Source organism: Camellia sinensis, chromosome 12, assembly GCF_055761805.1.
Source record: "Camellia sinensis isolate YWXY chromosome 12, ASM5576180v1, whole genome shotgun sequence".
Lineage (NCBI taxonomy): Eukaryota > Viridiplantae > Streptophyta > Magnoliopsida > Ericales > Theaceae > Camellia > Camellia sinensis.
In genome coordinates this window covers 160,448,000-160,475,938 of record NC_138972.1, presented here as the reverse complement: position 1 = coordinate 160,475,938, position 27,939 = coordinate 160,448,000, and the positions used below count along the sequence as shown (strand labels likewise).

Genomic DNA, 27,939 nt, shown 5'->3' with positions numbered 1-27,939 from the left:
CCAAGATCCTGGGAAGGATGGTTTCACTATGGTTGATTGTCCAGCAAGTGTGAAGGAGGACATTATGAATGTCTATATCATTTTAGTGGCATTGTAAACCGAAACATGAATGCTACATTATTGCTTAATCCAAGTAACGGAACGATTCATCTCCATTACGGACTTCAGAGTCACAGACCCACAAGCCTCTTTACCAGTTATCAGGTTATACCCAGGGTGCAGTCTGAGGGTTGAGTTTCATTATATGTTACTTAACTGTTCCTATGAAGGGGGCTTTGTACCTTCTCAAATTTGTATTAGAAGAGGAGACACATCTGTTTGGCCTATTTACTTTCTTAGTATTGATGATTTACTTTCTTAAGACAATATTCTCTGAAAATCTCATCAAGAGCATTAAAGATTATTTTTAGGAAGACAAATCATAGAAAAGTAATCTGCTAGCCTAGGATGATATTAACATATCGGTGTAACTAATGTAAAGCAGAAGTAAGAACAAAAGAATAATGCACACATAATAGGCATTCATGGCCATCACAGCAACATGAAAAGATGAGCTGCAGTCCAACTAAACTAAGATGTACTAAGAGAGAACTTCATTCAGCACAAGGATAGTTAAAAAATAAAAAATAAAAAGGTTGTCCTGCAAAAGCAGACGACTGAGAAACGAGATGCATTGAAAATAGCTAAAATCACTAACTGATCAAGGGAAATGTATTCCACAGGTTTCAGAGCATGGGGTGGATCCACAACTTTCCCAGCAGGCATTGATATCAAAACATTCCAGCTGCAAAAAAATGAAGTTATGCTTCATAGAACTGCCAAGTATATGAAGATGTGATGACCAGAAACAGATGAGAATGTAAAGTATATAGAGTCCAAAGTCTACAAAAGTAATAGACATGCAAGTATGCAGATACAAACTCATACATATATATCAAGATGTTTCTTTCATGGAGCCAAAAACAATACTTAACATGAGAATGATTGTGTTCTAGAAAGCATAAGCTAAATATATTTGTTGACCATCAAAATTGTATAAAACATCACTTCTATCCCAAAAACCTTGAACCTGAATGTATGGACCTTTATGAGCAGCTATGTAGAATCCAACATCAAAAGGTAAAACAATAAGAGGTATCCTAGGAAAAAAAATTCACAAATTCGGGTCATTTCAGCCACTTCTTGGTCATTTCAGGCAACCTGAAATTGCACGAGAGGGCAGGACAAGATCATGACAGAGAAAGAAAGAGATGTCACTTTGTCTACGCAATACCCTTGGTTCAAATTTGATATCTGTACCACACTTTACTGAAGTACAGCCTTCCATCAAGGTACTCTCATATCACAGTGATAACCTAACCATTCTTCTTGCTGAAAAGATTGAATTTTTTTTTTAAAAAAATAGGCAAAGAAAAATAGAGATTATTGGATATTGTTTTTTATTTATTGCAATTTGTTAGTAGATAAACTAATTAACTAGTTAATAGTTAGTTTATTCAAAAAGTAACTAGTTCATTACGAAATCGATTGATTTCCATTTCAATAAACGACATTTGGAAGGACTATAATATCCATCACTTTACAGAATATTAATTAAGTTAGTTTTCTATATATAAATAGAAAATTACTATAAAAAATTACATTCCTAAAATTTCGTTTACCAAGCTACGTATACTTTAAATACCAGTTTCATTTGAAATTTTCAATAAGGTGTATTCTTTCCTCGATTTTGACCAATTAATAGGGGGGAAAAATCACATATCATATTCCTTTGCTTTTTCTTTTTTAAGTCTTAGGTTTCAATTTCTGACCAATTCTAAGGAAATTCAATTTATTAATAATTAGTAGAATTCCTAGCATCTTACCAAGTTACCAAGTAGGTATTTTTTTTAGCAAACTTGGTTTTATAGAGTTTTTGCTAATTTTGATTAACACAAGGTTATTTTCCACCTCTGTGTAATTATCACTGTATTTAATCTTGATAGAATGGTGTGGGTGAGAGGTGTGGCTAGAGGTAGTCCGGGAAGATGGCGGGCACTTCAATGGCCTGAGATCACCGGAGGTGGAGAGGAGGAAGTCAAGGCAAGCTTGGAGAGGGAGAGGTTGGCAGTGATAGACCTTTTGAACACTAGTATAAAGTATGATAGAGGGTGTTTAAGTATGAAACTTGGTTGTATTGTTGTTGTTGTGTCCCGCTGCATATACGATACGTTATATAGGCCGCAGGAGTATTGGAGCCCAAGCAAACTGTTGGACAGGTGGCTCGTTCTCCTCAACTCTGCCAGAAGTGATATAAGCCCTTCTGCCGTCTGTGGCTTGACGGCAGGCGGAGAGCAACGTTTCATGGCAGGCAGAAAGTAACGTTTCGTATATGCATCGGATGACATGAACGTAAGGTCATTGTTGCCTCTTCTCCAAGCCTGGTCGAGATGGAATTGTCTTAGCAAGAAGACAAACATCTCGACGATCCCATGACCTCAGCCGCCAGTCCAGTATCCTCTGATGATCCCGAGCAGTAGTGCCTGGGTCCTGCTCCCAACCTAGGCATCCAAGTAGATAAATGGGCCGGGGCCCACCTTAGTGTTTAAGAGAGCCAGGGGCTCGCCTCCAAGCGACCAAGTAGGAGGTTAGGCCGCAGGCCTGTTCAATGTTTAGGAGAGCCATTGTTTATCAATCCAAGTGCAAGTGAGCCGGGAGCTGATTGTATTATTGTTTGGCCTTGGAGCGAGGTATGAAGGACCATGGGCCCTGGGGCCATGGTGCTGCCTGTTGCAGGGCTCTTCATATCTAGATATATTTGGGCTTATATGTATGCTCCCGCTTAGGCTAAGCATATAGTCTTGGCTGCCTTGGCACATGACGCCTGTAGGGCTCGCCATGTAGTAAACATACGACATGCCCGACGTGGTGCCTTATTGGTCTGCCACGTGGGGGGGGTTTTGGTGATGTGGCACCTGTAGGGCTTACCACATATTGAGCTTGATACAAGTACCCACAATAATGCCCCCCTGTACAGATGCTCTTATAGCTAATGAGAGTATTTGTACATGACTATGTTAAAAAGTTTTGAAAGATATTAACTCATGCGGACAAATATTCAGATAGAGTCATCTAAAATTAGGCTTTTGATACAATGGGGGCATTTGGGTTGCTCATGGAGAGTTTACATTTTTAAATTTCATTCGGTGCGAGCCGGCCGGATAAAGATGTGGGCTTGTTGGGTGATGGCTTGATTCCACGGGATCTCTATTACATCACATGAGATTTCAGCTTCATTCCATAGGCACCAAATTCCGCCCGTTACTCTTTCCATGCCGCTGGGAGGTGGGTTCATGGTCTTGGTGTTGGAGTAACCCATGATTTGGCTCATGAACTGGGCCTCGCTTTCCCTTTTTTTTGTGTTTGTGATGATGACGAGGTGGAAGCGTCCGCTAGAATGTAGGTGCATGTAGTGTTGGAGAAAATTAGGGCGAGCGACGCCCTCAGTGTTGAAGAAGAGGATGTTAAGTGGAATGTTGTAGGAGATGTTTGATTGAGCGTTGAGTGAAGCGCTCTCTTCTCCCATGTTGAGATCTGCAAAGTTCTCTATGTCCCACCCAAGTCCCAAATCTTCATTTGGGTTTTCCAATGGTGCTGACATGATGGAGATGTGGTGGTCTAGATCTCTCTCTGTCGGTCTTTGCGAGAGGATATTGATGCGGATCCTTTCGAAATGTGGGATTAACACCTGATTTGCCTGGCAGGTGGATCCTTGGAGAGTGAGGTTGATTTCTTGGTTTCGCAAGAACCAAGTGTGGGACACTGGTATTGTGTAAAGTTCTGGAATGGTTAGTGCCTTGTACCATCCTCTTATTTTACCCCGAAATTCTTCCGGTACCTCTACAACTGTATGAGCAGATATTGGGTGCTGGATCCAAGGGGATTCGAATAGCAGATCTTGGAATTGCCATGGAGGCATAGAGAGCATCTTTCGAAAGAACTCACACACCGGGCGGCGATGGTGAGTGGGAGTGGAGCTTGAAACTCTAGGGTTGGTGCTTGAAGCTCTTTGGTTTGGAGTCCTATTCACCGGCCGCCAAATGGTGTTATCTCGGTGCCTCTCTCCTCCAGAAGCCATTTAGAGAGAATGGGTTGTTGAAGTTGAGAGGAGAATGTTGGCGAGTAGATATGAATTTGCCTGTTTTTTTTTTTTGTTTTTTTTTTTTTTTGCTGTCCCGTATTTGCTCTCTTATAAAGGTGAGATTGCATTGGGAAAGAGGAAGTGAATTTACTAACTTTTGCAGCTTTACATTGGGAATGGGCGATTCATGAAGAAGACAACTCATAAATTGGAGTTATAGGTTTAGAGCAGACCTACTAATTTTGGAGTTGCTCATAGTATAATGTGATAGCTTGTGTAGCTATTAGTAAAGTGACTTTTTTGAAGGCTTTAAGGTATTTACAGTCTGTAGCAAAGAGTTCGATTGGTTTAAGGATGCATCCTCGGAAAGGTGCAATCCTGAATATGTGTGTATAGACATTATTATTTATATATATATATATATATATATATATTTTTTTTGTATTTTGAATTTGACCAGAGCTGTCCAGATTCTGGTTGCTTCGTTCATTTCTCCTTTTATCCATTGTGCATACCCAGTTTTTTTTTTTTTTTTTTTTTTTTTTTTTTTTTTGAATTGGATCAAAGAGGGATTGTGTATTATCCGGTTGTTGCCCACGTCTTCTCCTTTTATCCAAGGTGTGCAAGGATGTTTTATTGACATAGTTATCTGCAACTAGGTTTCATATACCATTAGGAAAACTGTTTGGGAAGATTTGTGTCTGGGTATACCTTTGGTTTTCTCTCTAAACAAAACCTAGAATCCCACTTAGAGTGAAAGACTAGAAAATCCAAAGTTCAACTGGGAGAGAAAGGTTGACAGCCGTGGAAGGGGAAAAAGCTTGCCGCCGACGAACTCCGAGAAGGCACGAAGAGAGAAGAGAGGCGAGAAGGAAGAGAGTTACCTGCGAAGCGTAGAGGTTGCCATCGGCGATCCGTAAGGGTGGTTCTGGGTTTGCTGCTGGGGTTGGTCGATGTTTGAAATCGATTTTTGAAAGATTTTGTGAACAGTGTTTTGTCGAAGGAAAGTGGGTTTGGATCTTGATTGAAGATTTTGCACAAGTGAAGGTGTGTGAGCCGACACTAGAGGGGGGCTAGGGTTTTGATTCCTTTGTTAAGAGATTTTGGGGGTTAGTTGCCATCGTCGATTCTTGAGGGAAGGGGCAAAATTTCGGTAATTGACAGGCGATAGAGAAGGTGAGAAGCGAGCCACAGTTGCGAGTTGGGTGAGGAGGACCTGGTGCGTTTGAAGTTGAGCTACAATCTGGGAATCATCTTCTTGGAGTTGTTTGCTGTGAGGTATGCGTCGAATCTCCCCTAGATTGGCTGTGTATGTGTTTATTTATTCTATATATATATATATATGTTTTGTCTGTTTTGTGATGAAACAAGGAAAAAAGAAAAGGGGGCAGACTGATGTAAAAATAAATAAATAAATAAATGAGGAGGTAAGTCAAAAATGAAGGGCTGCATTTTGAAGAGTTGTATAATAATAAAACTGTTATTACTTTGGTAAAGAGCCAAGGGTTCGAGAACTTTTTTTTTTTTATTATTTTTTTTATTTACTATTATTATTTTGATACGTATTGGAGAAATAGTCGGGAAATAAAAATAAAATATTAGACCAAGATATTAGGGAGTTACAAAAGTGGAGTTCCTCGCTTAGAATATTAGTGAGCTATGAGAATGGTGAACTAACACATGAAGAGTTATGGAATTGGAGAACTCTAACAAAAAAAGTAATAAAATATTGGTGAGCCATGAAATTGGTGAGCCATGAAATTGGTGAGCTAGAAACATAATAACAAAATATTAGTGATCTATGAGAATGGTGAGCTAACCGATGAAGAGTTATGGACTTGAAGAGTTATGGACTTGGAGAACACTAACAAAAAAAACAAAAAATAATAATAATAAAATATTAGTGAGCCATGAAATTGGTGAGCTAAGAAAATAATAATAAAATATTGGTGATCTATAACAATGGTGAGCTATCACACATAATAAAATATTGGTGAGCCATGCAATTGGTGAGCTAAGAGAATAATAATAAAATATTGGTGATCTACAACAATGGTGAGCTATCACACATAATAAAATATTGGTGAGCCATGTAATTGGTGAGCTAAGAGAATAATAATAAAATATTGGTGATCTACAACAATGGTGAGCTATCACACATGGAGAGTTATGAAATTGGAGAACTCTAACAAAAATTAATAAAATATTGGTGAGCTATCACATTTGGTGAGCTAAGAAAATAATAATAAAATATTGGTGATCTACAACAATGGTGAGCTACCACACACGGAGAGTTATGAAATTGGAGAACTCTAACAAAAATTAATAAAATATTGGTGAGCCATCACATTTGGTGAGCTAAGAAAATAATAATAAAATATTAGTGATCTACAACAATGGTGAGCTATCACACAATGGTGAGCTATCACATGAAGAGTCATGGACTTGGAGAATTCTACAAAAATTAATAAAATATTGGTGAGCCATCACATTTGGTGAGCTAAGAAAATAATAATAAAATATTAGTGACCTATGGGAATGGTGAGCTATCACACATGGAGAGTTATGAAATTGGAGAATTCTAACAAAAATTAATAAAATATTGGTGAGCTATCACATTTGGTGAGCTAAGAAAATAATAATAAAATATTGGTGATCTACGACAATGGTGAGCTATCACACATGGAGAGTTATGAAATTGGAACAATGGTGAGCTATCACGTAACTCTAACAAAAATTAATAAAATATTGGTGAGCTATCACATTTGGTGAGCTAAGACAATAATAATAAAATATTGGTGATCTACAACAATGGTGAGCTATCACACATAATAAAATATTGGTGAGCCATGCAATTGGTGAGCTAAGAATAATAATAAAATATTGGTGATCTACAACAATGGTGAGCTATCACACATAATAAAATATTGGTGAGCCATGTAATTGGTGAGCTAAGAGAATAATAATAAAATATTGGTGATCTACAACAATGGTGAGCTATCACACATGGAGAGTTATGAAATTGGAAAACTCTAACAAAAATTAATAAAATATTGGTGAGCTATCACATTTGGTGAGCTAAGAAAATAATAATAAAATATTGGTGATCTACAACAATGGTGAGCTACCACACACGGAGAGTTATGAAATTGGAGAACTCTAACAAAAATTAACAAAATATTGGTGAGCTATCACATTTGGTGAGCTAAGAAAATAATAATAAAATATTAGTGATCTACAACAATGGTGAGCTATCACACAATGGTGAGCTATCACACGAAGAGTCATGGACTTGGAGAATTCTACAAAAATTAATAAAATATTGGTGAGCCATCACATTGGGTGAGCTAAGAAAATAATAATAAAATATTAGTGACCTATGAAATTGGTGAGCTATGACATGGAGCGCTATGAAATTGGTGAGCTATCGCATGTGGCTCTAACTCTAACACTTAGAAAAATTTATAAGGATTGAAAATGAGCTCTAAACATAACGGAGGAGCTATAAGATTGGTGAGCTAATGACATGGAGAGCTATGAAATTGGTGAGCTATCACATATGGCTCTAAACTCTGACACTTAGAAAAATTTATAAGGATTGAGAATGGGCTCTAAACATAATGGAGGAGCTATAAAATTGGTGAGCTAATGACATGGAGAGCTATGAAATTGGTGAGCTATCGCATGTATCACATATGGCTCTAAATTCTGACACTTAGAAAAATTTATAAGGATTGAGAATGGGCTCTAAACATAATGGAGGAGCTATAAAATTGGTGAGCTAATGACATGGAGAGCTATGAAATTGGTGAGCTATCGCATGTGGCTCTAACTCTAACACTTAGAAAAATTTATAAGGATTGAAAATGAGCTCTAAACATAACGGAGGAGCTATAAAATTGGTGAGCTATCACATTTGGTGAGCTAAAACAATAATAATAAAATATTGGTGAGCCATGAAATTGGTGAGCTATGACATGGAGCGCTATGAAATTGGTGAGCTATCGCATGTGGCTCTAACTCAACCTTTGTCTGTCAACCTTTGGACAATGGTTCTGTATGAAGCCAAAGGGGGCTCTTTGATAGCATAGTCTCCATTGGTCTGCTTGACCACCAGATTAGAGTCGCCTTTGATACATAGGAGACTTACTCCTAGGTGGAGTGCTGCCATAAGTCCCAATATCAGGGCTTCGTATTCCGCCTCGTTGTTAGAGCATTTAAAATCCAGTTTATATGACAAATTGACTTCAGTTTGATTTGGGGAAACAAGGACTACTCCAGCTCCTCCCCCTTTAGAGGTGGACGATCCATCGAAACTCAAACTCCATTCTCCTTCGGTGTTTACTTCAGCCGCTTGGAACTCATCTCCTGGCAATTCATCCGAGGGCGGCTCATGCTTTCCACTGGGAAAGTGAGCCAAGAGGTCAGCGAGCGCTTGACTTTTGATGGCCTTGGGAGCTTTGCAAGTGATGTCATATTCCGCTAAAGACGGGAGCCAACGGGCTAGCCTGCCAGAGAGCGCTGGTCTAGTGAGGAGAAATCGGATAGGATCGCTTCTGGTCATGAGATGGATGGGGTAAGAAAGAAGGTAATGGCGGAGCTTTTTGGCGGCAAACACTAGGGCGAGGCAGTGCCGTTCAATGGGGGAATATCGGATCTCAGCCCCTTGGATGACTCTGCTTATGTAGTACACGGGACGTTCAAATCCGTCAATTTCCTGGGCGAGCAGAGCTCCGACTGATTTCGGCGTGGAAGTGATGTAGAGGAGTAAGGGTCTTACCGGCTGAGGAGGAGTCATGGAGAGAGGGGATGTTAAAGCTGACTTCACTCCTTCGAATGCTTGTTGGTGTTCCTCATTCCAAGTGAACCTGACATCCTTCTTTAGTAAAGAATTGAAGGGTTGTGTTATTTCGGCCATAGCTGGGATAAACCGTCTCAAGTAAGACGCCCGTCCAAGGAAGGTTCTCAACTCATCTAGATTGGTTGGTCGTGGCATATTTTGGATGGCGGTGACCTTTGCTGGGTCGGGGTCTATCCCATGGCGATGAACGATGCAGCCAAGGAACTTGCCGGCAGTGACTCCGAATGCGCATTTAAGCGGGTTCATTCTGAGTCTGTATTTCTTACAACGTTCAAAGACTCTTTGGAGGTCTTTGAGGTGACTAGTCTCCTCTTTGGATTTTACTACCAAATCATCAATGTAACATTCCAAGGACTTGTGCAACATATCGTGAAAAATGGCTGTCATAGCTCTCTGGTATGTTGCTCCCGCGTTTTTTAATCCAAAAGGCATTACAGTATAGAAGAAGTTACCTATAGGAGTGCGAAACGCCGTCTTTGGGGCATCCTCTGGGGCCATCTTAATCTGGTTATAGCCGCTGAAGCCATCCATGAATGAGAACATATGGTGCCCCGCCGCTGAATCAATCAAGGTATCTATGTTTGGGAGTGGGAACTCATCTTTGGGGCAAGATTTGTTTAGATCTCTGAAATCGACGCACACTCGAATTTGACCATTCTTTTTGATAACTGGGACAATGCTAGAAAGCCAGGTGGGATGTTGAATAGGTTTAATAAACCCTGCTCCAAGCAGTTTCACCACTTCGTCCTTGATGTTGAGCTCCACCTCGGGCTTATAAAATCTTACTCCTTGCTTGACTGGGCGAGCCAGGGGGGTGACGTTCAGACGGTGCATGGTAACATCTTTGTCTAATCCTGGCATTTCTTCATATGTCCATGCGAAAACGTCCGAATATTTTCTGATCAATTCGATAAGGGGCCCCCTTTGTTTTGCTGGGAGATCCTTGCAAATGAAGATAGGACGCCTGGGTTCTCCTTCAGAGGCTATGTTGATTTCTTCCAATTCTTGTTTTTGGGGCCTAGGACCATCCTGTAAACACTCCGGAGCAGGTCGGACTTCTTGCAATCCATCTTGCTTGGCGAGGACTTGGTTAGGAGATGAAATGGCTGCCTTGAGGGGTTTAACTTTTGAGCCTTCGGCTCCATCCAAATGAGTTACCGCAGGACAATAGGATTTGTCGGAGTGTTTATCTGTTGCTGGAAAAGCCACAGCTTTTTTTCTCCTTCTGCTCTTCTTGTCTCTACTTTTTTTATTCTTTGCCATTGGCAGGCGTTGGGCCAGCGCAGACAAGGTGTAGCAACAGTGATCTTTTCCACTTAGTTCACGATGGACAATTGCTACGTCGTCTAGCTGGGGGTCGGCATTGGTAACATTTGCCAACCCCTCGCACCGTCATAAACGGTATACTATTCTGCCATCTTTTGTTTGAAACCTGGTGACTTTAGGGAGCTTTCTTGAGGGCTCTGATTTGGTGAATGTCTTTCTACGAGGTGGTGATGAACCTTCTTCAGAGAGGTCATCCCAGTCAGGTATAGGAGTTCCTCGAAGTGGCAGAGGAGGTTCATCTTCATTGACATGATTGTAAAATACTGCATCTGCCATGTGGGCTTCACCTACTCGAAAAGGCTTTTGAGAGCCAGCTATGGCTACTACTTCATTGTTGTAGATTGCTTTGACACATTGATGGTAAGTGGACGGGATAGCAGCATATCTGTGAAGCCAAGTTCTCCCTAGGAGAGCCTGATAGGTCGTCTCTGCTTCTATAACGTGGAACTTAGTAGTAGAGCGAATTGGTCCGACTGCTAAGTCTAACTGGACATGACCTATGGTTTTAATTTTTTGACTTCCAAAACCGGTGATGGAGATGGGTTGTCTAACTAAGTGCTTTTGTGGGATCCCAGCTTCCTGGAAAGTAGAATAAGGCATCACATTGAGTGAAGCTCCTCCATCCATGAATCCTCTTTGAAACTCCATCCCGTTGATGAATACTGGGACGTAGAGGGGGCGGTTATGTGGAAATGGTACTTGTTTGTCGGCCTCGGTAAAGGTTATTGCCAAGGAGTTATCCCGAAATACTTTCCTTACTGATCCGCTTACACTCATGCACGTTTCACCATTCTGCTCTGCAAGTCTCAAAAAGGCCTTGGTGGCTTCAAAGCGTGTTGCTTCAGACAGGCCGAATTGGTCGAAGAACCACTTGAACTTTGTCGATTTCTTAAGCGCTATCACGCGTCTAGTTTCAAAGTCCGGACAAGTGGGAGCTGGGAGTTCAGAGAGCTCGCACACCATTGGCTCTTCCGTCTCGTCATAATGTGAAAGCATCATGACCGTCTTGCCATTATCCTTATGGCGCGGGAGAGGATCTTTCAAGACATCTTCTGTTTGGCGAGGTAGCTCCAAAGCATCTTCAGACATCATCTTTCGAACTAGCGATCTGAGTGCCCAACATTCCGTAGTAGGATGTTTAACGGAACGATGGTATATGCAATAGTCCGCCCGTGCTTGATCCTTTTTGTTAACAGGTTGCCTTGGCTCGGGGAGGTGCACTTTTCCATCTTCTACCCAGGCATTGAGGAGTGCCTGTGCCTCATTCACTGAGATGGGTAATGGCGGGGGAATTTGATCGAGCTTCCTCTTTTTTGCTTGCGGGTCTTCTCTTCCCCAAGAGGAACCCTTGGCTGCATACACAGCGTGGTTGCGTCGGTTAGGCCTCCATGGGGAAGGTTGAGGTGCTGTTGGTCGCCATGAGTGGGGTTGTGGTGCTGTCATTCGTGCCCCTGATCTTACTGTTTCACTTATGTTTCGGGCCGCAGCACATAAAGCGGAAAAGTCAGAGAAGTGGTGGTTAACCAGCTGGAGTTTATAAGTCGTGAGCATTCCTTCAATGCACAATGACACCAGTTGGTGCTCTTCCATCGGGTCTTGAATGTCTACTGCTTTTTCCCTGAAACGGCGGACGTAACCGAGGATGTCCTCCCCAAGTCGCTGTGTTTCCCTCATAAGATGAAGGGTGGTTAACCTTTCTTCAACGTAGAAGAACTTGATATAAAACTTTTTTATCAAGTCTTCCCATGAAGAAATAGAGCCAGCAGCAAGGTTAGCATACCACGAGAATGCTCGATCTGTGAGGGATTTGGAGAATTCCCTCATGCGGAGGTTTCGGTCCTCTCGGTGAGCTCCAAGGGCGTCAAGAAAGCGTGAAACATGCTCCCTGGCGTTCCCTTTTCGTCCGTCGAAGCGAACAAACTTGGGTACTGTATATCCCGCCGGATATGGAAGACTCGCGATATGAATAGGGTAAGGGGGACGGAGGTCCAATTCTGGGGAAGCAGGGATGTGGCCTTTGTTTGTCTGAAGTAGACTGTGTATGTGTTCTTTTACTACTTCCAATGTTAATGGCTGGGAAGGATTCTGATCCACCGGGAGAGCAAGAGAGCTAGTGGAAGTCACCGCGGCGGGAGCTCCGCTAACGGATCCAACTTGCGGTGGGGGTATTTGGCTAGGGGCTGATGGAGGGAGCGGGATGACCGTTTGTCGTCCCGTTTGGGTTTGCAAGTTGTTTTGCGTAGCGAGGTTAGCCTCCGAGCCATTCTGGGCTAATGGCAGAGCACCATTTTGTGATGCTGAAAGAGGGTTGGACGACGATGGAACTGTAGGTGCCCTTTGCAAGGCTAGTAGGGCGTCCATTAAGAGTTGTTGGTTCTGTTGAAGAGAAGTGACGCTCTCAGTCAACGCACGTAGTTGGTCCGCTATGACTGGTTGGGAGGATTGTTCTTCTGGAGAACCGCCGGAATTGTGTTCCGAGGTCTCCGCCGGGGTCTCCTTACCGCCACCTTGGGATGTCGCTACTCCAGTTCCAGTGTTCTTTTTGGGCGCCATGTGAAGCGAGCACCACTCTTCCCCAGCAGAGTATAATGTGGGTGAGAGGTGTGGCTAGAGGTAGTCCGGGAAGATGGCGGGCACTTCAATGGCCTGAGATCACCGGAGGTGGAGAGGAGGAAGTCAAGGCAAGCTTGGAGAGTGAGAGGTTGGCAGTGATAGACCTTTTGAACACTAGTATAAAGTATGATAGAGGGTGTTTAAGTATGAAACTTGGTTGTATTGTTGTTGTTGTGTCCCGCTGCATATACGATACGTTATATAGGCCGCAGGAGTATTGGAGCCCAAGCAAACTGTTGGACAGGTGGCTCGTTCTCCTCAACTCTGCCAGAAGTGATATAAGCCCTTCTTCCGTCTGTGGCTTGACGGCAGGCGGAGAGCAACGTTTCATGGCAGGCAGAAAGTAACGTTTCGTATATGCATCGGATGACATGAACGTAAGGTCATTGTTGCCTCTTCTCCAAGCCTGGTCGAGATGGAATTGTCTTAGCAAGAAGACAAACATCTCGACGATCCCATGACCTCAGCCGCCAGTCCAGTATCCTCTGATGATCCCGAGCAGTAGTGCCTGGGTCCTGCTCCCAACCTAGGCATCCAAGTAGATAAATGGGCCGGGGCCCACCTTAGTGTTTAAGAGAGCCAGGGGCTCGCCTCCAAGCGACCAAGTAGGAGGTTAGGCCGCAGGCCTGTTCAATGTTTAGGAGAGCCATTGTTTATCAATCCAAGTGCAAGTGAGCCGGGAGCTGATTGTATTATTGTTTGGCCTTGGAGCGAGGTATGAAGGACCATGGGCCCTGGGGCCATGGTGCTGCCTGTTGCAGGGCTCTTCATATCTAGATATATTTGGGCTTATATGTATGCTCCCGCTTAGGCTAAGCATATAGTCTTGGCTGCCTTGGCACATGACGCCCGTAGGGCTCGCCATGTAGTAAACATACGACATGCCCGACGTGGTGCCTTATTGGTCTGCCACGTGGGGGGGGTTTTGGTGATGTGGCACCTGTAGGGCTTACCACATATTGAGCTTGATACAAGTACCCACAAATGGTATCAGTTGGTTCCTTCTGTCATTCAAGCTCTACCCAAAATGTGGTGTACCAATTTGTTAATCCCCTTTTGTCATCTAATACAAGCTACAGACGTCCCTTTTTTTATTTTTCCTTTTTTGGCATACACCTACAGAAGTCCATAATCCATATAATAATGATTTTGGTTAACTGGTTGAGCATCAACTTAGAGGAGTCCATCAGTATATGAACTTAATAACTAGATTGACAACTTACATATTAAATTAAATGGGTCAATACAATGAATACAAACTCTACAAAGTAACAAAGCATTAGGCACCGTTTGGGGTGTTGGCTTTTTGGACCCAATCACATCACTCTCTCTACTTCTCATACGTCTTTTCATAAAAGCCAAAAAGCCAGTGGAAGTCTGGGACATCCGAGGTGGCATGGGGGCAACCCTAAAATTAGTGATCTTTTTTCTTTTTTCTTTTTTTTGATAAATAAGCAACAAACTTCATTAGAAAAGCATCAAGGCGATGCAACCAATACAAAACACCCGCAAAAGGGGCACCAAGACTAACTAAGCAAATCCTCTACAAAATCTACAAAAACCAAAACATCGGGATCAACCGAACCCGTAACCCAACTATGCAATACCAACAAAAGCCAATTCTCTAACCAATAAACTGAATGGCACACGTCTTGGAAGACACGCCTATTGCTGTTAAAACCTATCACCTACTTCACCCACTTAAACCTACTCCACTAAACCTAACCCACTACACCACTACCACCTCACCTACTCCACTAAACCTAACCCACTACACCACTACCACCTCCACTTCACCTACTCCTTACCTACTACACACTCACCCTCTTCTATATATAGGAATCATGAATCATTGTAATAAATATATCAATATATGAATCAATAATACAATTCTCTTTATACTTTGAATTCTAACATGGTATCAGAGCGGGTTTAGAACCTAGTATTTTTCGCTTCACCGGCGGGCGGCAACCTCACCTTAGCCGCCCGCCGGACCTCAACCTATTCCGCTGTCATCTCTATCAATACATATAGCTTCTTCCATGGCAGATCTCTCTCCTTTCACCTATTAGAAGTACTGAACTTCTCCAGCCCGCACAGTGATGTCAGTTTTGATGCCCTTGAGAGACTTGTTACTAGGTGCAAGTCATTAAGTGTTTTGAAGGTCAATAAGAATGTCAACTTGAAACAATTACAGAGGCTACTTGTACGGGCTCCTCAGTTGATGGAGCTTGGTACAGGAAACTTTCAACAAGAACTTGCACCGCGCCAGTATGTAGCGCTTGAAAGTGCATTCAGCCACTGCAAAAAATCTGCACACCCTATCAGGTTTATGGGAAGCTACGGCCCTTTATCTTCCTGTTCTTTACTCAGCTTGTGCGAGTCTGGCATTCTTGAATTTGAGCTATTCAACTCTTCTGCAATAGTGGGGGTGTTCTAGGGCTTGTTCCCACTCTCTCCTCCTATCTCCTATCACTTTTCTGGATAATATCTTAAGCAATCTGTCTCCACTCACTTTGACACATTATTTTTCTTTTTTCTTTCTTTTTTTTATTTTCCTTTTCCTACATCTATATATATATATATATATTTTTTTTTTATTCTCATCCTCCTTCCTTTTCTTTTTTAATCACACCGATCCACCGCCCAATTTTTATTTTCATTATTATAAAGCTTAATTGGTGCTCTCGATTCGCCCTGTTCCCCACTCCCTGCTTTATTATTTTTTTATTCATCATTATTTTTTTTTTATTATTTTTTTTTATTCGCTTCCCTTACTTTTCACACAAAAAAAAACAAAAAAAAAAACAAAAAAAAAAAACAAATCCATTCACAATCACCTCGATTTTCCTTTCCACAAACTTGTCATTTTTTTTTTTCATCTCAGGGATCAACCCCGATCACCATTACACACAACAAACACACACACAAAAAAAAAAAAAAAAACAAAAAAAAAAAACAAAAAAAACAAAACAAAACACCCACATCCACATGCGGGATTTTTCTTCTCTACTCTGCCGCCGGTCTTTTCTTCTTGCCTCCGTCCTGGGCGGCCCTTGACGGTGTTGCCTCCGTGTTTCCCACTCCACTGGGCACGATCACTATTCCCTGCTCCTCCACTGCAGCATATGGCGGACCTCCGAATCGGAACATCACGGTGGCCTTCCGCTTCAGCTCCTTGTTTTCTGCCTTTAGCACACTTATCTCTGCTCGCGCATCCTTATACATGCGTTGGAGCAGAGCCAGCTGGGAGTTTAACTGTTGCACCTCATTTGTCCTGCTCTGCAGCCGGTGCGACAAGTTTGTGACCGCAGTCATGGTTTCCACACATGACTTCAGAGTATACTGATTGGCCTCAATATCAGATTGCACCACCATTTTTTGCTCCACCGACCGCATCGGAAAGTTCAACGGAGCAAACACAGAGGTGTTTGGTTGAGGTTCACTGGCCACCGCACCAGTTCTCTCTCTTGTTGACTCATTGAGGTCGGGAAAGAGAGTGAGTAGACCACGGGATGAAGAGGCCATATTCTGGGTAGCTGAACGGGAAGAAGAGGCCATGTTTTTTGGGTTGCTGAGTGTTTCCGAGAAGGGTTGGATACAGAGTATTTACAGATTGTTTCAGAATAACAAGTTCAGAGGTTTCAGTCTGGTTTGGTTTCCTCCGCCTCCGCATTGGTTTATATTGACACTGACGACGCGGCCGACACGCCGCTCTGTCGCTCACGTGCCTCGCCGCGTCTCCGGCTCACCTTTTGATGGCTCGACGCTTTCTGTCGGGCACGACTTTTGATGAAGTGGGCGCGCCTTTTGAGGGCGCAACTTTTGATGGCACGTCTTTTTATGGATTGGGCACGCCTTTTGATGGCACGCCTTTTGAAAGATTAGGCACACCTTTTGAGGGTGCGACTTTTTAGGGGTCCGACAAGACTCTGTAAACTGTCCCGACATTGATTCCGGTTAGCTCCTTCAAGGGTCCGACAAGACTCTGTAAACTGTCCCGACATTGATTCCGGTTAGCTAGCTCCTTCAGGGGTCCGACAAGACTCTGTAAACTGTCCCGACATTGATTCCGGTTAGCTCCTTCAAGGGTCCGACAAGACTCTGTAAACTGTCCCGACATTAATTTCGGTTAGTTCCTTTATGGGTCTGACAAGACTCTGTAAACTGTCCCAACATTGATTCCGGTTAGTTTCTACAAGGGTCCAGCAAGACTCTGTAAACTGTCACAACAACTGTCACAACATTGTCTGCTACAACGGTCCAACATGACCCCATAAACTGTCTTCTACATCGGTCTGACACCGCCATCCAGTGTCCTCTACACCGTTATGACACCACCATACAGTGTCCTCTGCAACGTTATGACACCCCCATACAGTGTCCTCTACAACGTTATGACACCACCATCCAGTGTCTTCACCAATGGTCTGACACGACCATACAGTGTCTCCTATCCTCTTTTATTTTTATGTATTTTCTTGTTTTGTTACTCTCTCCAAACTCAAGTTGGCTAGTTCCTATCCCCCTTGAGTTTGCGGGGGGCTGTTAAAACCTATCACCTACTTCACCCACTTAAACCTACTCCACTAAACCTAACCCACTACACCACTACCACCTCACCTACTCCACTAAACCTAACCCACTACACCACTACCACCTCCACTTCACCTACTCCTTACCTACTACACACTCACCCTCTTCTATATATAGGAATCATGAATCATTGTAATAAATATATCAATATATGAATCAATAATACAATTCTCTTTATACTTTGAATTCTAACAATTGCGCTCCAACCAAAGCAAACGATGGGCAGCCAGAGACGCCTAAAATTAGTGATCTTACTTATCAAATATTAAAATAAAATAAAAATAATAATCAATTAGATATTCATTATCTGCACATGAACATGATAGAAAACCAATGGCTTTGGAGAATCAACCTTTGAAGCAATATTTGATTTCCTTGGAACTGACATTACCAGCATCATCAATATAGAAATATCTACGAATGAGAACCAGAAAACAGAACAATTTCAAACAAGAATTTAAGTAATCAGAATCAAAGCAAAGAATGCCCACCTATCTAAACAGCATATTGAACCTGTACTAGCCCTGTCGAGAGTTCGTTTGACTGCTGATTTCCAGTTAAACGGAAATGAGCCACCCTGGCAAGAAAATAAGGCACCACTCAATAAGACAGGACAGAAGAAGAAAACCTGAGAAGTGGCTGCAAACAAAAGCTTACCCAACCAAAACTCCTAGACAAGTCATTTCCTGTACCAAGTGGAATAATTGCTGTTGGTGGAACTGGTTCCCGCCCTTGTTTATGAAGCTCTCCCAGGCTTCCCAAGTCCCAACCAACCGTGCCATCACCTCCTGCAACCTGCCAAACCAACCTATTAATCCACGATTTCTCATGTAAAAATTCAGGATTTTCATGCAAAAAGTTAGCATATATGTCTTCACATTGACTTTTACCATTTACATAGAGGAAATACAATTAAAATAATACAGCTTAATTATTAGTAAGTTGTTACATAAGAAAGAAACTGAACAACTCATTTGGCCATATGCATACCACAACCCTTAGCTTTTCATGAGTCTTTTTGGCACATGAGTCCCCAATATCAGCCAACATCTCCAGGCAACCCAATCCATATTGAAGAAATTCATAAGGCTTCACAAATCGAAGGTCAAAAACCTAGCATAATGAAGAACCAAAAAAATTCACAGTTACAGTTGTCATCAAAATTAAACCATGGTGTTTTATTGAAACAACTGAGACTTCTGTTGAGTTGAGTTGATGTTTCAAGAGGAAAAATAAAAGAAACATATACATGAGAACTAGCTTATATAGGTGTCAGTAAGCCTTCAACGCCTGAACTACATAACCATCCAGAAGAGCAAATATGTAGACAAGAAGACTCCATCTAAGCCCAATGGCAATAGCTTTATTTGGACCATCAAATAGCGCTAGTTGTCGGTGACAATAGTCAAGTGTTTTTATGCTGTTTTATTGAGATTTCTGTTGTCATATTAGTGTTTTAATATAAATATGTGCTAAGGTGGAAGGGTTTTGTTATGTTCCCAAATCCTATTCATTGTATTCTCTTCTTTCTTCTTTTCTTTCTATTTTAACCCTAACCCTAATTCCTCACACTTTGGACTTCGACTTGGTATCACAACGATTTAATTATGCCCTATTAACCGTTATTGGACTCCAGAAACCATCGCAAGGTAACAATGGCGTGCTAACATCATCATTTGCACAATAACGCCAATGTGCCATCATTATCCGTACGGATGTCGTGATCAGGCGAACAAGCAATTTGATTTGTCTTGCCCTCCTGGTAATTACAAGGTTGTTAAAATCGGAGTCCTACATTGGATCGTTGGAAAAGTTTACAAAATTTGATCGTAGAATTGGATTGAGGATTGTAAAATCCTACCAAAACAAACAAATTACATAGTAAAATTAATTTAAACAAATATTTCTTAAAAAGTATACACAAAATTAGCCTAATTATACTAAAAAGAAGTGAAGATATTTTGAAAATATAATACCCTATATAAAATGTAAATATAATGTTATACAATAGAAAACTCGATGGTAAAAGTTTTGCATTTGGTCAAAAAATAAGGTTTGTTGTTAGTGTCTCAGGTGGTGCAGGTTCAAGTCACGAAAATAGCCTCTCCAAAAATTGGGGTAAAGTTGCATACATCTTGCCCCCCTAAGACTTTGTTAAGGCTAAGTTTTTGTTTTTTTGACTAGTTAATTTTCTTAAATGACTGCAATATTTAAATGTTTGTTTTCTTAGTTTGTTTTTCTTAGTTTATTTAATTCAATATTACTTTTTTTTTTATTCATTTGGACCACATAAATTAGTATTTAGACTATAAACATAAAATTTACAGTAAAATAGGTCATACAATACAAAACCAAGCTTACAAATTGGATCGAATTCGGATAAAGATTCTACAATCTAATAAGATCAAATTACCAATATCGAAAGATCCTACCTATAAGGGATTTTTTACACAATTCGGATCGATTGTGTGTATATGAACCGTAAAATCGTAGGGTCATAAGATCCAGATCGGGATTTTGATAACCATAGATAATTATTGGAGGTGGCAAAGTTAACCCGAAATTGTGAACCTGCCCAATTATGCCCATTAAAACCTATCCAAATTCATAAATGGTTTGGACATAGGACACGTTTAAACCCATTTAAATAGGTACCATCTCGTTCACCGCACCACCACCACCACCTCCTCCAGCACCATGCCATCACAACCACATCACCACCTTTACTACCGCAGCCACTCCACCATCACCAACACCCTTACCACCGTCGTCACTCCACTGCCCAATACCGGTGCCATCACTCCACCACCACTACCACAGTCTCTGCCACCGCAGCCACTCCACCACCACCACTACGACGACCAACACACTCACCATTGTCAACGTCGCCGCTCCAACACCCACTACCAGTGCCACCACTCAACCTCCACCGCCACCTCCACGATTCCACTACCACGGCCACTACAGCCACACGCTACTATCACCATTGTCATCACTAAGGATGGTCATTTTGATCCACTCCACATGGGACCTGACCCTACCCAATGTGAATGGGGAGCGGATTTTACCCAATCCATTGAAAAGTTCGGACGGAGGCACGTGCTGTTTTTGCATCGAACTTATGAAAAAAATGAATTGTTCACATGTATATTCCATTCAACTATTTATGCCCCAAAAACACATTGTTTTTTGTTTATAAATTTATGTCTACACATTTAACTTTTGTTGAAAAAAAATACATTTGAACGACATAAATAGTGTGTATTGAGGTTTTTTGCGGTGTACGAAAAGAATTACCCCTATTATTAACGAGAGACCAACTACTGTGGGGTAAATGTATTATATATTTATGTACTGTACCGATAGAGAGAGAGAAAGAAAGAAAGGCACCTGTTCTTTGCCCATCAACTCCTGAAGCCTCGCTTTGAGCTTCGGGCCGTGGCGCCCACCGCTGAGCGAATTGATGAACACCACCGGGGCCAAGTCGGGGGGCTGAGCGGCCTCGCCGGCGGAGGCGTAGTGGTGGTTCCCCGGCGGCGACGTCCTTGGATTGAATCGCGTCGCGCATGGCTTGCCTCAGGTACTGGGGAATCGTAATCTTCTGCCTCAGTTCCTCCTTCAGAATCCGAGACCCGCCCAGCGTGCACCCCCTCATCGAGTCGATCAGGGACGACCAAGCCAGTGTGGTCCGACTCGTATCGGACACTGGCGTATCCATAGCTCCTATCCATAGATAATTATTTTTTACTTTTTATTTCTTAACTAAATTAATTTTTAATTTTTAAAAGAAATTTCTAAAAATCAAATGATACATCTTTTGATAAGTTATTTTTTATGTTGGTAATTTATTTAATTATTTGATAATTTTACAACATTTTAACCATCTAAAACCTATTTGGTAACCATTTCATTTTCAGTTTTCAATTTATATTTACAAAATTTTTTTAAAATGTCATAAAAACTTGTTTGATGATTTTTTTAGTTTATAAATGGTTGTCTTAGTTTATAAATTTGAGAAAAAAAAAACTTAAATTTAAAAAAAGAGTTTACGTTGGTTTTTAAACTTTTTTTCAATTAAATTTTTTTTTTCAAATAAAATTTTCCTTTTCAAATAATTTTTTTTCTAATTAATTTTTTTTTTCAATGAATTTTTTTTGCCAACTAATACTAACCGAGAAGGCAATTGGTAATGCTACTTTAAACCATAGGGAGTGGATTGTAATTTCTAAAATGTGGGGGGTGTTAATGTAATTTACCTAGTGAGAGCAAAATTGGTATTTAAAAAAATTAAATTACTGAGGAAAATCTGTAATAAACCTTTAAACTCATGGAGGGAGATGTAATTTTCAAAAGGTGAGGAGAAAAACTGTAATAAACATAAACTTCAGGGGATGTCAGTATAATTTACCCAATGTGTAGAACTGTTCTGCCCGTGGGGGCTCATTAGGGATCCCGTTTTGATAATTTGAACCGTTCAATGTGTAGAACTCGTCGAGTACTACATGCTTGTGAAAAATCACGTTGATCATATATTGCTAACTACATGATCAAATTAGTTTGTATAAAAAAATGGATGGTGTTATAATTAACGGTTGACAAAAAACTAATCCGAATAAATAGTTATCGATATCCGATCAACGTGATTTTTTATAAGTATATAGTACTCGACGAGTTCTACACATAAAATGGTTCCGATTAGCAAAACAAGACCCATGGTGGGCCCCCTACAGGCCAAACAATATCGTTCAATTTAAAGCCCGAAAAGCAGACAAGCATATCATATACACTACTCTGCACAATGCTACCACCGTACTACCTACTCGCCAAAAAATTTCTCATATATACTAATTTATACAATTTTTTAATACATATTTTTTAGTAAAAATTCAAAAAGTTATCTCAAACAACTATATTTTTTCCTCAACTTTTTAATCCAAAAATTCAAAAAGTGCACTTATTTATGACATCCCAACCAACCCCTTAATAAATAGAGTATGCTAACGCCTGATTTGTTTATCGTATATATGGAACATATATTAGAATGAACTCAGATATAGAGCTATTTTCGAAAGTAGATTAAAAGCCACTTTTCAGCTTTTAACCCACTTCCCTTACTCATAAAAAGGTAAAAAAAAATCAAAAAATAACTTTTAACCATATTCTCAAAACACCTCATAATATGGGTGAGTCTTATATATTTCCTTATTTTTTTTATATTTTGTATTTGGTTATTTTAGATATAAGGAGTCTGAATGGTATATAATACAAAAGGAGATATGCAATGCCAATCTCCAAAGTATTGTATATCCTCCACCGTCGAATATAAGAAATATTTTATCTAAATGTCAAAAATAATTACTTTCATTTTATATCATATCTTAACCAAACATAATATAAATAATCCCACAATATATATAATTAATCTCATATGTTATAATATATTATATTTCATTTTTATCATTAACTATTACATATCACCCTCAAACTTTTATATCCAATCTAAACAATCAAAAAAGAGCCCAAACTGCTCTGAGTGCCACGACAGAAACGGTTGTAGCTCAACTCTACCCCATTTTCAATTTTTTATTTCAGAAGAACAAAATTGTCTTTTTCAAAGAATTCATGAATTCTCTTTTCTTTGTTTTCTTTTTTTTTTTAAAGATTGTGAATGAAAAAAAAATGTGAGAATAATGTAAATAAAACATAAGTTAATTTTTTTTAAAATTTTTATCTAAATTTATTAATCAAATATAATGTAAAAAAATTATTGTTGTTACTATTTAATTATACTATTGTTAAAATTTGAGAGAGGCTTGCTCTCGTCCACAATCAAATTAAAAATATTGTTGTATGTGGTGGGCTTGAATCCATCTCAATGATTCAAACTATTTAATGGGTAAGAATTGTTGAGCAGTTTATCCATATAAAAATTCATATTAACAAGACATCAATTGTCACTTTAATCAATTCGAATTTATTGACAGATGTAATAAAATTAAATAGCTATCAATATTTGATGAATATAACTTTGTGAGAAAATTAAAATTTAATAGAAGTCAAGGCGTATACTTGTCAATATCAGATATAACTTTTGCCGTATTTCTATTAAAAAATAATTAAATGGGTTGCCCCATATTTATAATTACTTTTGATTAAATAGTTGCCCTAATTAAAATAGTTATTTTAGTATAAAAATATTGATGTCATTATTTTCTTATCTATTTCACTAATGAACAACCAAGGAAATGAAACAAAATCTTGTGTAATGTAAATAGGTATTTTAAGAAACCAGTGTAAGGGGTGGTTTGGAATATTTTAAATAAGTGCATTTTTGATTTTTTATAAATAAAAAAAGTTGTGTCAAAAAATTACAAAATAAGTAGAAAAGTAGAGATGAAATGTTGATAGATGTTAATTGATGTGACCTAAATAAGTGTATATATGTAAAAATTTTATATCTTTTTAATGCATGCCAAACACCTACTAAGTGTGTTCAAATTATAATGTTGTAGTAATTTTTGATTGCTAAGAGAAGATTAGTGTAATTCATGTGCTTAACTTCTAGATTACGTGTATGAAGACCGCCGACCGGAAGATCGGCCCACGTTGTTATTGGCCACAGGTCCATACGAAACGCCATTACAACTTTCAATATAGTTGGCTTTTATAGCGATCCAGGTTTTACCCCAATCTTTATTGTGTTCCGGACTCGAGTTCCGTGGTTGTATACTGTTGTCTATGTCTTGTTTTCTTCATTTTACTCTTTGTATTTGAGTTTTGGGTCGTGTTGGGTGAGTTTGGAACAAGTTGGTTGTGAGTTGATTCAAATGGTTGCTGCCCATGTTTTGGATTTTGGATTCTTCGCTCGAGCGAGGCTTTTTGCGCTCGAGCGAGCCTTGGGTTTTTGCTTCTTCGCTCGAGCGAAGGTTCTTGCGCTCGAGCGAGGATTGAGAGTCCTCAGGTTTCTTCCTTAGACTCAGCTTTCGCTCGAGCGAGCACTCTTGCGCTCGAGCGAGACGTGTGTTATTTGATCCTTCGCTCGAGTAAGCACTCTTGCGCTCGAACATGCGTCTGCGTTGGTGGCAGACCTGAAACTTTGCATTGTGCGCTCGAGCGACGCTTCTTGCGCTCAATCGAGGCCTTTTGTTGTGTCTGGTCGCTCGAGCGACAACTCCTTCACTCGAGCGAGCCTCGCATATATCAGTTTGCAGCAACGTGATTTTATATCACTGTTTGCTTTCTTCTTCTCTAAAAACCCTAATCCGGCTGCCTTTCTCTCTAAAACTCTCTCTCTCTCTACAAATGCTCCTTGTTCTAGGGTGATTCTACCCTACTCCCTTTGTTAAAAAGCTTGAGCATTGCGTGGGCTTCCCTTTGATCCGAAAAAGGTGAGATTTGGAGCATCTTTAGGTTTCTCTCTTCTTCTCCTTTGAGCTTATCCATTAGAGTTAGGGATAAACTACTCTTTATTATGAGTTTTAACCTAGATATGTGTCATTTTGTATAAATGGTTGGATTTGCGAAGTTTGGGTGAAGTTAGGGTTTGGGTGTTGATTTATGAAAAAGGGGTTTTCAATTTTGAACTCCATATGTGTATGTGGGGTCTTAAAAATGGGGTTATTGGGGAATAATTGTTAAAATGGTGAGATTTAGACCTTTGAGTCAATGTTTTGGAATTGGGGAAAAATGCTCTAATGTGAATTAAAGAAATTATTTGTATAAATAATGAAATCAATATGGAAATATGAAATTGGTTTGGGAATTATGAAATTGGGGAAAAATGTGATTAAAAAGTGTAGTTGGATTGATAAATCACACACCTATGGAAAAGTTGATAAATTATCTGTTGATAGATTTAATTATCTGTTTAGAAATATCTGTTTTGGTGTATCGGTGGAGGATAGCTATGATTGTTGTAGAAAATGCATGAGGATTAGGGTAATTGAAACTAATCAATCGAATTATGTCATTGAATATGACGGTTGGATTAAAGCATTGAATATGTGATCTGATTGGTCATTGTATATGACAACATATTTAAATACATTGTATATGTATCTTTGTTTGGGAGGAGATAGGAGATGTACTCCATTGTATGGGAGGAGATAGGGGATGGACTCCATTGATAATTATGTTGGCCGAAATGTCCAAGGTGAAAGTCCCGGAATCTTATATATTATGGGTATCGGTTCCCTTGGATGTAGTTTCGTAAAATGGCAAGAAATAGAGGTGTTGAAATGATGGATGTATTGAATTGTGAACCATTGAGTTGTAGGCTCATCTTGGTTGTTTTGATAAAAATGAATTTGGTTAATTGATTTTATCCGAAACGGAAGAATGAAAATGAGTTGAAATGTTAGTTAACTATATTGAATGAAATTGAAAGAAATGTGTCTGTTAAGAATGTCCCTCATTTATCTGATGCTCATATTTGATTTAGCATATCTCTACTGGGCTTTTGCTCAGCCTACTTGAGACATTATTTTCAGGTACATGTGACATGCCGCCTCTAAGGTCTTAGCTTGGGAGGTTTAGAAGTTGAAGGCTCCGTTTTGTTGTTACATCTTGTGTATATATGTTTTCTTTTCAAGCCAAGGGCTCTAATTGTAGAAGAGTTAGAACTCTTCTTTTGTTGTAACTAAGTGATAACTTGGAAAGGTGGAAGCCCGTAGGGCATTATTTTGTTGTTATCAGTTAGGGACAATTATGAATGTGTAATGTACGTAATACATTTTGTAAAAAAGACTGATGAATGAAAATATATTATTTCTATGATGCTTATGGACTTAATGAATGAATGATCTAAGTCTTATTTTGAGGGCTTCACAACTTGGTATCAGAGCGCACCAGGTTTGAATACTTTGGGTACATGGAAAGTGGTTAGTACCGTAATGGATTTGTCTCGCTTGTTAGAGACTTAAGTATGGTGTTATGTGCTTATATAATAACATGTTTATGTGACTATATGGGTAAGGGATTTAGTTTCTAGGATGTTGATCGAGTCCATGGGTTTCTAGAAGTCCTGTTGGAAAGGCACTTGATCACTGCCGTTTGTAACTGGAACTCTAGCAACGCCACGGGACGGTCATTATCCGGAAATGAAATTCGTATGTGTTTATGTGCTTATGTGGAGTGAATTACAATTGTCCATCGTATTAGGATGCAAGTGAAATAACTTCGGTACATTTGAAAATGTGCTAATCTCTTTGTTACCTTTATTAGGATGATATGATGAGGTCGTGGTGGTAGGCGTGGTAGGCCTAGGAGGCAGGAGATGCCTATACCGGATGAAATTTCGACGCAGGAGGAGAGAGTCAGTCAGGCCAACGTGGCCAAGCCAGTAGGTCAGCAGGCCATGGGCGACTTAGCCCGTGAAATGGCCGGAGCATTGAGGGAATCTATAGACATTCTTAGGGCTGAGAATCAAGTCCAGGCCCAAGTAGCTGAGGCAGGGCCGTCTTTTCTGAAAAAGGGAGTTCTTCCGGTCGAATCCGGATGAATTTTTGGGTGATCCTAAGGAGCCAGTGAAGGCTGATGAGTGGCTTGAGAAGATGATGAAGACGTTTGAGATGCTTGGCATCGAAGATGGAGGTTTGAGGGTGACCTTGACGTCCTTCCAACTGAAGGGAGACGCAGGTTAGTGATGGAAAAGTGCGTGGGGACGCATTGGACGAACTTCGGAGGCCTTTGTTGAAGCTTTCCAGGACAAGTACTTGCCTGCTACAGTTAGGGAGAAGTTGAAGATCAGTTCTCTAAATTGGTGCAGCTGAATACACCAGTGGCGGAGTTCGAGGCCACCTTTATTAGCCTGTCGAGGTTTGCACCAGAGTTGGTGGCCACCGAGGAGTGTAAGTGTTTTTTGAGAAGAGATTGAGGACCAGACTCATGTTCAGAGTTGTTGGGTCCATGATTAGGGACTATGGACGCCTTGTGGAGGCTGCAACCCATCTTGAGACTATCATGCATGCAGAGAAGGAGAGGATGAGAGGCTCTAAGAGGAGTCAGGATGGTCAGGGAGACAGTAAGAGGCAGAGGGGCTCTAACCCTCAACAGTCCCAGGGAGTGCATTCGAGATCCACCTTTCTAGTGCCGAGTTCGAGTTCTGGGAGAGGCGGTCAGGGAGACATCACTTGTTCAAATGTGATCAGTTGGGCCACAAGTCTCCAGCTTGCCCACAGAGGAGAGGAGGGCAGCGAGCAGCAGCATCTTCGGCTCGTTCTCAAGGCCAGAGTCAGGGCAGAGGTCAGCTGCTCACTTGTTATCAGTGTGAGCAGGCGGGGCACCTGAAGAGGTTTTGCCCGCAGTTAGGTGGTACACTTGGTGCGTCTGGTTCGAGGCAGATATAGAGTCACTAACCAACACAGTCAGTTCAGGCCTCGAGGGCCAATCAGGGAGCCTCTTCGGCTCAGTCAATGCAGCAGTC

The 27,939-nt window shown here is 40.5% G+C and overlaps 1 pseudogene across 1 annotated transcript; it reads right to left on the bottom strand.

Annotated features, from left to right (window-relative positions):
- Positions 1-26: 26 nt before the first annotated feature.
- Positions 27-21,238, bottom strand: LOC145803390 (diacylglycerol kinase 3-like; annotated as a pseudogene). The gene is made up of 5 exons (XR_014345495.1): positions 20,907-21,238; positions 18,507-18,629; positions 18,174-18,311; positions 18,008-18,093; positions 27-784 (listed from the first exon to the last, which is right to left on the bottom strand). The product of XR_014345495.1 is annotated as a diacylglycerol kinase 3-like (transcript).
- Between the last annotated feature and the right edge of the window lie 6,701 nt (positions 21,239-27,939).